General features: G+C 37.1%; 1 pseudogene; it reads right to left on the bottom strand.

The window, feature by feature from the left end:
- Positions 1 to 730: 730 nt before the first annotated feature.
- LOC109075122 overlaps positions 731 to 15,263 on the bottom strand; it is a 31,835-nt pseudogene continuing 17,302 nt past the window's right edge.

Below are 15,263 nucleotides of genomic sequence, written 5' to 3'. Positions count from 1 at the left end.
CTGCTGTAATGCTAAACACTTGGCAGCATAATACATCATTGGAGTATTTCATAAATAAAGAACATGAATATGACAAAGTACACATACAAGTAGTATGACATTCTGCAAAGAGCCTGAGTGTGTGGAAGACTCGTCTGTAAAAGAAAGAATTCATACAGGTTTGGAACAATTTAAGGGTGGACAAATGGTGGCAATTTAAAATTTTTGTCCAAACTATTTCTTTAGTTGTGCTTAATATTTTAATACTTGTTGGTAACAATTTTAATAGTATTTATTATTATTATTTTATTAAATGTATTCAGAAAGCCCTATTAGTACTAAGAACCATCGACTATGCAAATCCTTTTCGGTGGGTAACAAAAAGTTGGTTACTTGTCTCTTTTTTTTTTTTTTTTTTTTTGTGAGCATGAAAATAAATTATTTTGTAAGATTTGGTGCCACTGTAATTTATTTTATTTTTTTATTTATTTTTTTACAAACCAGATTAACCCACATAAGAAATTATTTTTATGGAACCAAAAACCTTGTATGCTTTTATTTAATTATATATATATATAAAAAAATGCCAATTCTCCGCTTCAGCAAGAGCTCCAGATTTGTCTAATCCATGACTGTAACCACATATAAAGAGAGAATGGAATCAGCAGAAAGCAGATAAACCGCTAAGATATGACTGTAACAAACATGTTGTGCCTGTTACAAAACAAAAAGAATAACACAAACAGACAGGTTTGTGTTTTTGGCATTGTTTTTTTTTTTTTTTTTTATATACAGAAAGCCTGGATTCAAATACACAAGTGCTACAAGGAGGAAAAATCCAAAATAAACATCACAAGAAAAAAAAAAAAAAAAAAAAAAAAGTTCCATAAGCAGATTTTTCCCCATTTTTACACTCCTCAGCGGATTTGTCAGTTTTTTTTGCCCTGTAAAATGAGACCCAACCCCCTTTGTAAGTCCATCTGAACTTCACCTTCATTTGGAAGCCAGGTTAGCTTATGGGTCGCAAAAAGGTTCATGGCAAGTTCTATGCTCAAATTTCCCAAGAAACAGAGGACAGTTCTGGAAAAAGCAGTTTGTTGTCACACAGGATTGATAAAGTCACACAGGAATCTACTGAACGCTGATGTCGTCATTACGAAGACACATGCTACCTACTGAAAAATTCTTTCGCAACAATAACAAGAGTTTGTCCTTGATTCCTTTTCAAAGAGAAATCCCTCCATCCACGACTGTAAAGGGGAATGTCTATTGGCCGATCACAACACTGTTTTGAAGAAGGGATGAAGCAGAGATGGAGGGGAACCGGTTTCACACAGTGGAAAGAGTTACGTAAAAACACCAGTCTTAATCCATCTCATGTTTAACTGCCCAACCGCGATCCATCCGCCCACGCTCAAGAATCCAGGGTCCACAGAAAGTCTGGGACTGACGGCCAGACTGGTGCAGATATTGGCCACGTTTTCGGACAGGGTTCAACCTGTGGCAGCCTAAACACTCCCCAACACTGAGAAACCCGTCAGTAGGGCAGCAACAAGGAGGGTCCCTCTGCGCTGGAGGGGTCTGTCTGGATAACGTGAAGGGAGGGGCAGGTCAAGAGCTGGTTTAGGGCATCTAAAGGGACAGAGCTTGGGGGGGGTTGTAAAATCTAAAATTGCGCTCCCCCCCCCCTGTTGTAGCAGTTGAGTGAGTGTGTGTAGGTGTGCGGGTCAGGTAACGGTAAGGGATGGCACTAAGACTGTTTGAGGCGTTTGCGAGGGGGGCCCAGGAAAGGGCACTGGGCTGAGGCCAGGGAGCGGTACGCCTCGGCTACCAGGTGAGGATGGGACGCCACCATTGACTTCCACCCTGAGGTCTCCATCACATCAGACGCGTGGCTGAGAGGGGGAGAGAGAGAGAGAGAGAAAGAAAGAGAGACACATTGAGAACACAATCCTCTTCGCTGCTTGAGCTCAGCACCCCGAGGCACTCGCACTGCACTATCACGCACACACCACTTCCAAAATGGCCTTTAACGACATTTTACCCCAGAGTGTGGTTTGTGTGTGAGACGCTGGGGACCTCCCCCTAACCCCACTATACTGTTGCCCCCAAACACTTGGCATTAATTGCAGCACTCTTGCTCGCAGTGTCGACAGCAGGCCTTGCGGGCACATGCCCGGTTCCACTTTCCCCAACGCAGAAGGTCACCGCGCGGTCAATCATCCACAAAGAACAGGTTACAAACACAGGCTTTCCAAAATAACTTGAAATCAAACAAGAGGAGGAAAAAAAGCAAAAACAGCTTTTATATGTATAAAAAAAAAGCCTTGTGTTTGTAAATGTGTCAAGCTTTCTAAGTTCATTCGAAAGTGCTTGCTCAAGATTTATCCACTGAACTGGTATAATGCAATATTTTTGGGACTCAAAACTACATCTCTTGCAAGAGTACAGTGTCTCTAAAGATGCACCAATATTTCAATTACAGTTGGTCCCTATATTCTGATAATCATTTTCATTATTATATAATTGTATATTAGTTTTGGCTGAAAAGCTGTAAATCGCTTTTTTTGTGGCTAAATTTAAAAATAAACACTGAAAACTAAATTTTAGACATTTTAGGCACGATAACATTATAATGTACGGTAATAAAAACAACATATTATTTTGAGATATCGCTGAAAGATTATATTTATTAAATTTATGTTTTTAAAGATGAACTAAGTGGAGTAGGGGATGACAGCAGAGGTAATAAATTTAAAATGGAAACGAGCATGCACTATTAAATATTTAATATCAAAACTAATAAATTAGAAAAAAAAACTATAAAATTATAAAAATTATAAAAAAACTATCAAAATAATTATAGAAGTTTTCACACAACATTTTCGTTTCTGGTTTTGGCTCAAATTTTTGTGAATTTGAACAGCAACCATTATGCTTTTTTTTTTTACACAAACAAGATTAAGTACTGCATGTAATCTCTTCTATGAAATCAAAACCTATGCATGCTCTACGTTGGACATGCTTTTATTTAAATTAAAAAGTTTGAGACTCATTTGTATGTGGAACTGAAAATGATCACACAAGTATTTGTTCTTGAATCTGACTACAATGGCCTTGCCGTATGTTTGTTGGTTGTGTTCAAAAAGCAAGGACAACTCAATAAAAAACTTCTCTATTTTAATTGTATCGTTTTGACTTTATTAATCTGCGAAAAGTCCCCTTTCTTTTTTTTCTTGAGCAGTGGGGGATGCTCCCGCTGGCAGTCATTGGTCCTGTGATGGCTGGACGAGTCTGGCGCTGTGGGGGAAAACTGCTGCACTCTGACACTAGACTCCTACGTGCAGCAATAAAACCATTTAAGAAGACTCTGGAGAAGAGGAGAGCATATAAAAATATAATATGAGGAGAAAACTGCAGGAAAAGAAGGGCAGAGAGGACGAATGATTTTGGGAGGGGGTGCTGGTGTGCATGTTTATTTCTGTGTTGCCCTTGTTATTGATCTCCCTCCGTCTCTGCTGTTGTTGTGGCGGTGGGTGTTTTGTATAGAGAAGAGGAGAGAGAGGAGCTGAAATGAGATGGCCACAGTCCAGTTTCACACACCAGCCAAGTTACTGCCATCCACCAAATGAACTCAAAATTACACCCTCCAATAAAGCTGCTGCAAAGAGAGACTGAACAAGCTAGTAAAATAAAATACATAAAAAAATTGACAAAATGGAGCATGAAAGATAAGTGTGCGGAGAACAGAGAAGGGGGGGCTGACAGTGGAGACAACAAGCGAAGATGATGCAGAAAAGTCAAAGAACTCAAAAAGCATTTGGTTTCTATTCTAAAACAGAAAGGAGCTGGTTCATTATAGATATCCATCATAGATATCTAATAAATTCTATATTAATTTTTTAAATGATATTATATATTATATATATATTATATTATCTATATATCTATGTACTATATATCTATCTATCTATCTATCTATATATATATATATTATATATCTATCTATCTATCTATATATATATATATATATATATATATCACTATATATATATCTATATATATATGTATATCTATATATCTATCTATCTATCTATCTATCTATATATATATATATATTATATATCTATCTATATATATATATATATATATATATATATATATATATATATATATATATATATATATATAGATATATATATATACATACATATATTTTAGATTTTTAGAATTTTTTTTTCACCTGAACTACTAGCCTGACAGGAGTAGCACTCACTAGTTGATGAAGTCGACGGCCTGAGTCTTGAGCTGGTCAGCGCTGTGCAGGTCGGCCAGATCAGAATCTCTGCTGCGTTTTCCACAGACAGACTGGTGCACAAAGCATCTTCACACATCACCTTCAGACGCTCCAGAGCATACTAAAGACAGAGAGATCAACACTTCAATAAAAATGCGTCTGTGAGCTTGTGTTGTCAACACAAAGCAGGTATTGCATTGCTATTGGCAGATATTGCCTCTGTTTTAATATGTGATTATGATTTTTGCTAACTGCTGAAGCTTATGACACATGATGCATATTCTGGTAATTTTTTGTTGGTGTGTCTGCCAAGAAAAATAATGTAATGTGAATTCATGATTGAGAAGAAAAAAATGAAATATGTTGTCATTGTGACATTTAATAAACTTGTTTTTGTCCTCGATGAGAAGAAATGCTGTTTGGCATGCATTCAGCTAAATGTGGTGTTTGCGTGTGAGCATTACTCACCTTGTCAGCAGCAGCGAGCAGGTCATCAGCCATCTTGTCCAGGTTGGGTGCTTTGCCAGTGTAGATGAAGAACATCATCTCTTTAAAGACGTCAGCCTCCACGTCGTTTATCTCAACTCGGTTCTAGACAACAAATCACATCAGAACCCTGTCAAGTCCACACAGTCTCATAGAACATCAGGTCAGAAAACCCCCATGACTCCTCAACTTCTATCACACACTCTCTTCACACGTGTTAATCAGCAAGGTTTTATCTAAAAAGCAGAGCCAAACTATGATTTGAACTTGATGGGTAAACCCAAAGTATTGTTATTAATAAAATAATATATAATGATTTTTTTGACATTGTAATTATTGTAATAACAACAATAACAATACATTATTATTATTTTTTGACATTGTAATTATTGTAATAACAACAATAACAATACATTATTATTATTAATAAATAATGAAGAAAAGTTTTGGTATAATTATAAATATAATGTATAAATAAATATGCGATATAACAATGGGTCATTGTTGCTGTCTTTAATGATTGCTGTTATTAAAATAATATATAATATGTTTTAAAGTTATTATTGTATTAATACAAGTAGTATCAACAACAATTATTATTATATAATGAATAAATAAAATATAATAAATATAATAATTGGTCATTATTGGAATTCTTTAATAATTGTTGTTATTAAAATGTTGATAATGTTATTATATTAATAATAGTAGTATCAATAATGATAATAAAAACAGAATTAATAACAGGTGAGGTGCAGCCTTGACGCTCCCAGTGTGAAGATGTCATGGTGCAATGTGACAGCAACCACTTCAATGTGGACACAGTGTTAAGCCCAACTAATCAGGTTAGGTGTAGGGTTGGCGCTCAATTTTTGTAGTTGTAATTGTCCGCGGACGTCCAATTTTATTAGTTGGTACTGTCTGTGCATGTGTCGAACTCATCCATGCACACTCATCTTTAAAAGCTGTGCGGACACGGCTGAGCAGTAGACGGAACGGAACGCAGACGGTGACGTACCCAGACCTTTACAGTTAGTCTTCTCAAACTTCTCATTCTAACAATGTAGAATTTATTCAACTCTCTGTCACTGCGCCATAAGAGCCTTTCGCACCATGGGAACCGTTTCATAGTACCAGAACTAATTGTGGAACTACCCACTTTTTGGCATTTTCGCACCTCCGGAATTGGGTGCGATTTTAGTACCGGACTGCCTTTTTCGAGAACCAAACTAGCTCCTACTCTGGAGCAGGGTCTAACCAGCACAACTGGTACTACCCGTGACGTAAGTAGACATTGATTGGCCAGATGCGTTCGAAAATGTCCTCACCCGCCATGATTTAAAACGCTGTGTAAAAATTTCTGTGGAAACACGGATTTCGGATTTCGTAAGTATAGAGAACAGCGATAGATGGACGGACGCTGAAGTGCAGGCACTTGTAGCAAATGTAGCACTGTCAGTTGTCGTTAGAGATTCTTATTCCTCCTTTCCGTTCTTTCAATCGCTTTACATATGTGTCGACATTACATGTCCATTATTGAGAAACCCGTGATACACAACAAAAACACAGCTCCGATCACAGCGTCCTCCATCCTCCCGTTGTTAACGTTGTTCTTCGTTGTCACGTCCTAGTACACACTCTCGGTGCGATTGCAACCCTTTATATTGTTCCGGGAAATAGTTTGCGCAAAATCGTCCCATTACTTTAGTACAGTACATTTAGTTCTGGAACTAAAGTGGTGGGAAAGGCCCAATTGTCAACTGGCTGTGCTTTTGGAGGTTTAAAATGTGATGTAATTAAACCTGATGCAGTTCAAGCGTTTGGTTTAAACTGTTATAAAAGCATAAAGTGTAATTGTGTCGGAGTCTGGCCTTTCCTCTCATGAGCTCCTGCGGTGTCCCTTGAGCACCCTACACCAAACTCACACGACCACTGACCTCCACCGTATGAGAGCATATGCGCACACAAAAGGACAGAGTCACTCAAAAAAACAAATTAATATATAGCTCAGAAAGCCCCATTCCCTTTCTGTTCCTGCCCTGATCAATGTTCTGAAATGAGTGCTGCCAGAGTTTCTCTCTTCTGCTCAAGGCTGCCGGAGCACAAGCTCTTTGTTGACTGTCGTGCTGGTAACAAAGGCTTTTCCATCCCAGCCCGTCCATCACAGCTAAACCAATTAATGCAGCAACCGTTAGGAAATCCACCCCACCCACAGACACAGGAACACGGCAAGGTCAAATGAAAAAGTTCACTCAAAAGCAAACTGAACTATTTATTAAAGGCTATTACAGAAAATAAAAGTCTGTAGCCTAAAGGAGCGTTAACAGTCACAGGCGTTCTTCACACAAAGTTTTACCTCCCTCCCCGTGCAGACTGCAGATTCTGCTATGAACTGTGGCACTTTTGTTTCATCAATCATAAAAACTAGTTAAAAATGGACCTAAAATTTATTTAAGAGGCTAAGTCACCAAGACAGAGAAAAAGGCTTGTGGTGATGCTTTTGTTTATTCAATTCTATGACCAACTACTAAGCTACAGGTCCCCAAACCTGAAAATTCACTCATTATTTTCAAGAAATTAATAGTTTTATTCAGCAAGGACACATTGAATGTATCAACAGCGACAGTAAACATTTATAATGTTGCAAAATATTACTATTTGAAATAAATCCCGCTCTTTTAAACTATCCATTCAAAAAATCCTGAAAAATTATCAAAGCTTCCACAAAAGCATTAGGAAATATAAGTGTTTTCAACATTAATACTTATAAAAAATGAGCACCAATTCAGCATATTAGACTGATTTCTGAAGGAGCATGTGACACTGGCGTAATGACTGCTGAAAATCCAGGTTTGAGCGACAGGAATAATATTTGAAAATATGTTCAATTCGAAAATAGGTTTTTTTTATTGTAAAGATATTTCACAATATTACAGTTTTACACAATATTACAGTTTTTCAAATAAATTCAACATTGAGGAGCATAAAAGAGTCTTTTAAAAACTGATTTCAAACAGTGGTGTATTTGATTTTTTTTTTTTTTTTTTTTTGGTCCATATAATGAAAGTCCGTGAAGTGTACTGTGGAACTGTACTTAGATTTTTCTTTTAAGGAAATGTTGACAGTTGAAATATTGCTCCACGGAAATAGCAAGTCAAACAGGTTTAGAATGACATGAGGATGAATAAATAACTTTTTCTTTTCTTTTTAGAATTACATGAGGATGAATAAATAACTTAAAATAACTTAAAATAAAACAGCAGAATACAGAGTTTCCTCAGTGCCTAAACATCTCCACACCACAAAAAAAAAAAAAAAAAGTGGACATCAAAAGCACTCCGGTCCACACCAGAAGTTCCAGTGTGAACAGTCACTGAAGTATCCAGATAAGTTTATGAGCAGATATTCAGGAGTCATTTCTTAGATGTAGCGGGCAGCTCATCTGTTTACGCTCTCTCTCAGATGAGATATTTCCTCTCAATTCTCTTTAGATTTTCTCTATTGCAGCATCAAATCCATCAATATTCTACAGACATCGCAGCCAAATCACTGAGCCCCAGCCATCATCTAAACCTGACAAACACACACACACACACACATACATGCAGCCACATTCGCTCTCACATGTGCCTATGCACAAACTGAGCCCCAGATCCCATCATTCATCTATAAAGTGCACACACACACTCTTCTCAACACGAAAACTCAGTCTCACTCATTTGCATGGATCTTCACAAAGCTAATAAACCAGACAACTAAAAGGAGCAACAGGAAATCTCACTGCTCCACAAACCCCAAACGCAAGCACATCCTGTCCCAAAAAACAGTGCATGATGAAACTCTGGGAAAGGGGGGACACGACACGAGGAGAGAGACAGAGGAATAGTGGATCAGCAGATGGCGAAACATGGGAATATCACAGATGATGATAAGAGGAAGAACAGGAAGTGTGTTAGGGGAAGTGAAAGTGGCAATTAATGCAAATAAGTGTCATTTTAGTATTACTTACTGTATATACTACTGGAGTTCTTAATATTTTAAATTAGCTTTCAGTTTTAGATTTCAATGTGCTTTTACCATGCATTTTTTTTAAACTTTTAAATTAAATTTATTTTAATTTCAGTTCTATTTAAGTTTTTTTGAGTACATTGTGGTATTTTCATAGCAAACCTTTTTTGTTAGTTGCTAATGCAATATTTTGATGTTTTTTATCTAATATTTCTATTTTATTATTATTTATTTCAGCTTTATTTTAATTAATGAAATAAGTATTTTAACAGTTGTTAATACTTTACGCTACTGCAAATATATAAAATATATTCCACTAATTCACCTTTCTTATAGTTAACACATTCAGTTCCTTTTAAGGTGTAAGAACTGGGTTCATTACTTAGATTACATTATAAAAATGAATGTCAAATTAAATGAATAAATGGTAAGAAACATTTCACTAATTGCAAGCGTTAAGTGTCTTCAGTCATCATTTAAATAGACCTGTGCAGTCCTCCCGATTAACACAGGCCATCTTTAACGCCTCTATGAACAAACTTCACCGCTCTGATCTATATCAGACCTAACATGACTGCCATATTAAAAAGCCATGCAAGAAAAATAGCAAATAGTGATTTACGATCAGCTATTGAGAACAAGCTGGAAGATGGTACAGTTGAACAACTCTGTAAATGCGGAGGTATTAGACCACATACACACACACACACACACACATTTGGATTGGATATTGAGTGGGGGACTATGACATCAGAACCCAGAAATGGAATTCGCCGCAGTTCTACAACTTAAATTACAAAAATTTTGAAGCAGTTATGTTCATTTTTGAAAACGTATGTTTTTAATAAGTGACTAGATAAGAGCGTTTGGGCTGTGAGTGTGTGCAGATTACACTGTCGAACACAAGTATTGTCACGTTATGTTAACCATAGGCTTTATTTTACTCATAAATTGAAAAACCCCATTATAAAACCCCATAGGAAAATCTCGAAGGAAGCCACGGCGATTTACATTTCCGGGTTCTGACGTCTTAAGCCCTATTCGCACAGGATCAGTATTACCTGGTGACCTCCAGTCATTCGTAATAATTGCGGAGGTTGTCTGTGATCTTAATCCCGTGCGAATCGGCCATGTCTGTAATCTGTAAAGTAAAAATTCCCCCGCAAAAGACCTACCATATTTCGCCGAAAACCGAGGTAATGTGATAGTCCCGTGCGAATCAACATTTCTGTGATTTGGCGGGTCGTATATCATTTTTCAAGGTTTTTGTTTCCTGTGCGCCTTTTTATCCATCTTTCACGAAGAATAGAGCTGCGTTGGAGTGTTTGATAGTATCTTGGGTGCTGTCATATCGCTACACCACACAGTTTGCAGAAAGAGAAAGCTGAAAAGGTTTTGAGGTCAATGTGTTACAAATAAATCAAGCATAAAGCTTGTGATATTATTTTAACCTGGTGAAATGTAAATGACAATAAACTATATTATTATTATTATTATTATTTTTTTTTTTTTTTAATCCATCTGAACCATAGAACGGGACTCTCAAAGCCTTTACATCCGGGTATCCAGGAGATAAGTCGGTAAATTCGAGTAAAATCACAGGCTTCGCTTATCCCGTGCGAATGCACCACACGAAATTCAGATGTGGGGGGGTAATTTCAAAATCACACAAGGTCCCTAGATAATAATAATCCCGTGGGAATAGGGCTATAGTTCCCCCACTCTGTTAGGCTACTGATAGGAAGGATGGATTTAAGTCCTATAACTAATATACTTAGAAACTAGTAAAACACTGCAGAAATGAGACATCAGGAAAACACTTTACATGAAAAACAACAAGCTGTGCATGAACATAAATGTGAGGGCCTCTCTGATAGTGACGGACTAAAAGGATAAGCTTTTGAAGTATAATGAGACCAAATGAGAGATAGAAGGGAAGGAAATAAAATAAATAAACAGGCTCACCTTTTTACTCTCCTCCATCTCGTGTTCAAACATAGCGCTAAATACTGGGGAACGTGCTGTGGAAGTGAAAGAGAAGAGTTTTTAATACACAACAAAAACTTCTGATAAAAAAAAAAAGATCTGGTAATTATAATAGAGTGAAACAGCGACAGGGCACTTTTTCAGCAGCCTTGGTTCCCCAAGTATTTTTCCCATTCATGTTCTCCGAAGGCAATTTTAAACTGTTCATCGAAAACATAACAAATCAACAAGCTCTGAGATGAATCACAACATTACAAACTTTGAGATGAACAACCTGAAAAAGAAAGCTACAATACTCTCTACTATTTTATATCAGGAAATGTGCTGCTGCAAATGACGTAATCAGTTCAATATATCTGTACAGTGTTTTTTTTGGTTAACAGTGGTTTTTTGGTGGTGAGCAAAGATTCTCCTCAGACAAGTTGTGCCTTGGTGCAACTGCCGATCCTTTTGGCTGATTAACCCAAGGGATGATGGGCTCAGACCTTCCTCTCTCTGTAAAGTCTGGATATGGAGTCAGATCTGTCTAGGGCAACTTTAACTTGTTTAAAGAAGTGTGTGAAATCTGGCACATTCTCTCCCTCACACACACACACACGGTCTAATCACAGCTCAGAAACCAGGCGATCAGCTCCGACTCCACGGCGATTAATGAGCACTACCAGGTACAGCCAGATAACGAGGAATCCCGCCTCATCATGAGCGACAGCGGGAGAGAGAGAAGCTGCTTCTGAAACCTGAAAAATCCTGCCCTCTCAGGCAGCATACATCGCTAGGAAGGTATTCAAATGTTAAATAACATCATGTCTAAGACACTGTCTCTGTCTGTTCACAGATGCTTCTTTCGCTGTCTGTGATATCCCACAATCCTGCACGTGTGGGTCAGTAGTTTCTGTGTCTGACAGAGCTCACTGTTGAGCTCACTTCTCACCGTCGAAACCAGTGAAAGATTTTATACATTTACATTTTCAACTTATGATTCATTTTTAACAAGATATCAGCAGTGTAGTCATGAAATATTAATCTGGTTATCTATCAAGCTCGCATGAATTTGTTCTTGAAATATAAAACCAGATTTCTTATAAGGTGCCTTAGCTGTCTGCTAAGTGACTGAGCAATAAGACAGCTGTCTTCGGGTTTCAACATCGCCACAGAGAATTAGGACAGAGGGAGATTTGTTTAGTGCCAAGACTTCAACAACTTCAGAAATGTACAAATAAACATGTCAATATATTTTTTTTTGGAAATGTGAATTTTGTGTAAAATAAGTGTTTATTTAAAGCGATAGTTCACCTAAAAATGAAAATTCTGTTAATTATTACTCACCTCATATTCGTTCATCTTCGCAACACAAAATAAAGGGGTCATGAACTGAGAAACCAAAATTCCCTTGATCTTTTGACTTGTCGTGAACTACTGTATTATAAAAACATCCTGCAAGTTTCAGAACTCAAAACTTTGTTATTAGTCTGAAAACAGCTTATATTGAAGGCAGTCTGTCAAAAACGACTGTTCGACTCTATGATGTAATAGTGTGGATAAGCACCGCTAAACGAATCACGCATGTAGCGTAAAATGAATAGAGGCGTGCAGGTCTCAAAGAATCCATATGATAAAAACGCTCTGAAGACAAGGCGCTATGCAGTGCCAAGTTTTGAAAAAAACAGTCTTTGCATTACCTTCCTTCTGATACCAATGTTAGGAAAGAGTGAATGAACTTTATTTATAATGAAGATCCAGACTGCGTCAGTAAGAACTTGGTCCTTTATTCACTTCATTTTACCAAGGATTTGTTTACAAACAAGGTACAATTTGACGCGAGATAATCAGAAAGATTGAAACTAAAAGACGATGCTGTGCTATATTGGATCCGATGTCGTAACACACAAGTGACAAAACTTTTTATTACGTGATCACTATTGCTTTGTCTGTTATTACAGATCGTTTGATTTTTTTTAAGAGTTATTTTTGCATTTTTTACGTAAATCACGGGATGTAGGCTTTCAAACAAACACAACTATTAGCCAATCATAGCAGTGGTCGTCTACTTCTGAGTCTACAATCCACCACGCCTATTCAAACAGCGTTGTGATGAGGGGGTCAAAAACAAGACAGAAAATAGCTTATTACTTCTAAATTATGATGTTTTTTGATGTAAAAATCTTGATAGCATTATAAGAGGGCCTTAGAGAACAGTACAAAATAAAAAACAAAGGCAGTTCTTGACCCCTTTAAGATATTTTTGATGAAATTCAAGAGCTTTCTGACCCTGCATAGACAGCAATCCAACTGAAATGTTCCCATTCCCAGAAACATAGTAAGGACATTAAGCAGCATCACATGCATGCATCGTGTGAATGGTGGCGGACAGAGACGCAGAGGAGAAGAGTTTTTGAATAAATTCATTATTTTTGTTTCCTATGCACACAAAAATATTATTGTAGCGTCACAAAATATCGGTTGAACCACTGATGTCCACATGGACTGTTTTAACAATGTCCTTACTATGTTTCTGGGCCTTGAAGGTGTCAGTTACATTGCTTTATATACAGGGTTAGAAAGCTCTCGGATTTCATCAAAAATATCTTAATTTGTGTTCTGAAGATGAATAAAGGTCTTACGGGTTTGGAACGACATGAGTAAACTAAAATAATGAAAAATCTTTTAATGAATTAAAATAATGCTGAAATAAAATTAAAAAAAACACTTATTTCAGGTAGTTGCTAATGCAAGATTTCTTTTTTTTAATTCTATAATAACTAAAATTTAAATAAAAAAAAGCTACTTTCTTAAAAAAGCTAAATAAATATAAGTATTAATTTCTTTTACCCTAAACTTTTGTAAAGTATTTTTTTTATTGAAATTGATAACACTTGCGATCATTTTCTTTCAGTTTGAAAAATCTTAGCAGATGTGAATCTCTGAAAAAAAGTTAACCTAAGTGTGTGTTTCCCACATTACCTGCCAGTATGGCTTTGTGTGCCTGAAACTCCTGCCCGGCGACACACAGCGAGCAGTCCGTGAATCTGGAATGTTCCCACAGTCCACCCAATTCATCTGCCAGCCGGCAGTCAGGAACCTTCACCATGTTCATGGTGTTCTGACCCGAGATGTTCACAGAGTCCTGCACCACACTCACCTAAACACAAAAACAAAATGCAAAACCAAACCAGTGCTGGGCATTAAAAATGTGTGAAATATTGTCTAAAATAAAAAAATACATATAAAATAATAAAATAAAATAGATGCACATTTGTGGTGTTATATTATTATTAAATTACATATGGATTATCTCAGCCATTAGCCACCCTGCTTAAAAGAAAAAGAAACACACACACACAATTAAATATGGATTTTTTTTGAAGTTAGCAGATCTGCTTAAAAGAAAAAGAAACACACGTTTATTTTAAAGACACATTTAAGGACATCCATATGTCAGCCAATATGGTAGAGCCTGATTCCAGTGGCTCAGGGGGGACACTACAACGACTGTTCAACAAGGGCAGCCGTCTAGTTATCTCTTAATTTACACAAATTGGCCTCAATTTGTTACTGGTCTCTGTGTGTGTGAGCTTGTGTATGTGTGTGTGGTGGGCCACCATGCTGACTTGGCCACCTGTTCCCGCAGACATAAGCAGGTTCATTTATCTCACTCCAGGAGTCACACACACATGCTGAAATGCCACAGGTTCTCACACCAAGTTAATTGCCATATAAAGCACATTTCTTTAATGAGCAAACTCCACACAGACAATCCTCAAGACTGAGGGTGTTTCAAAACCTTGTGAGCTGCCTATTACAGCATCATGAGACAAGTACTGAACATTCACTTCAGATCTGAAAAGTCTGTAAACGTAATGCAAGAAAACTGGATGTTTCTCTGCAAAATGATCCCATAATGCTCAGAGGGGAAGAGTTTGAAGTAAAATCAGGGATTATGAGCCGACAAGAGTGAAATGACAAAAAAGAAAAGTAAAAAGGTGTGAGAATGAGACGGAGATGGATAGAGATGGAGGAGAGAGAGTATGACACACAGGAAGAGGGTAAAAGAGCACCACAAACAGGAAATTAAATGTCAAGGACCCTTGTATGTTCTTAATGGAGGAGCAGACTTTCCCCTGAAGGAAAACAGGGAAGACAGCAAACGAGAAGGAGAGGGACAAACAAGGAAAGACGACGAAAAAACAAGTAAGATGAGGACAGGCTGGGTAAATGTCATATAATATATATATATATATATATATAATATATTTAAGTTTCATCTATTTAAGTTTCATCCTTTCTGCTGTACGTAAAACTAACAAGCTGTTATGGACATCACAACACATAAATTCTTCACAAAAACACTGCAATACCAGGACAACAAACAACAACCGAAACACCTGCACTAACATAACAAAAACCACCATTAAAACATCTGAACTAAAGTCACAAGGACAGAAAAACCCTTCCTATTAAGCAGCATTCTAGGGCTGTCACGATTTCTTGATTCAATTCTAGTACTCAA

This window comes from Cyprinus carpio, chromosome B3 (assembly GCF_018340385.1).
Source record: "Cyprinus carpio isolate SPL01 chromosome B3, ASM1834038v1, whole genome shotgun sequence".
Taxonomy (NCBI): domain Eukaryota; kingdom Metazoa; phylum Chordata; class Actinopteri; order Cypriniformes; family Cyprinidae; genus Cyprinus; species Cyprinus carpio.
This window is presented reverse-complemented; position numbering and strand designations above follow the sequence as displayed.